This window comes from Apaloderma vittatum, unplaced genomic scaffold (genome assembly GCF_000703405.1).
Source record: "Apaloderma vittatum isolate BGI_N311 unplaced genomic scaffold, ASM70340v1 scaffold25078, whole genome shotgun sequence".
Classification (NCBI taxonomy): domain Eukaryota; kingdom Metazoa; phylum Chordata; class Aves; order Trogoniformes; family Trogonidae; genus Apaloderma; species Apaloderma vittatum.
Window position 1 is genome coordinate 2,350 of NW_009729377.1, and position 284 is coordinate 2,633.

The window sequence follows — 284 nt, forward strand, 5'->3', positions numbered from 1 at the left end:
GGCACCCACAGCCCACCCTGCTGTCCCCCAACCCATACGGGGTCCAGGCAGGGCATTGCAACCCCTAAAGGACCAGTTAAGAGTCAAACTGCCCACAGAGATGCCCCAAAACAACTCAAGGCCATGCTGGGCTGCACCCTTGGGACACCCCAGATGAACCCATCGAGGATGGGTTCTGCAGATGCAGCAGCACCCACACCCCAGCCCTGACCCTCTGCAAGGGGGAGGGAACGGCTCCCAGCCCTACTCCCGGCCCCGCACACACCTCGCCCAAGGCACGGACC

At 63.7% G+C, this 284-nt stretch overlaps 1 protein-coding gene across 1 annotated transcript in view; it reads right to left on the bottom strand.

Moving 5' to 3' along the window:
- The window catches only part of LOC104277703 (transcription factor E2F2-like), a gene marked incomplete at its 5' end in the record, with an annotated part of 1,952 nt that overhangs the window by 517 nt on the left and 1,151 nt on the right, over positions 1-284 (bottom strand). The window lies entirely within an intron of this gene.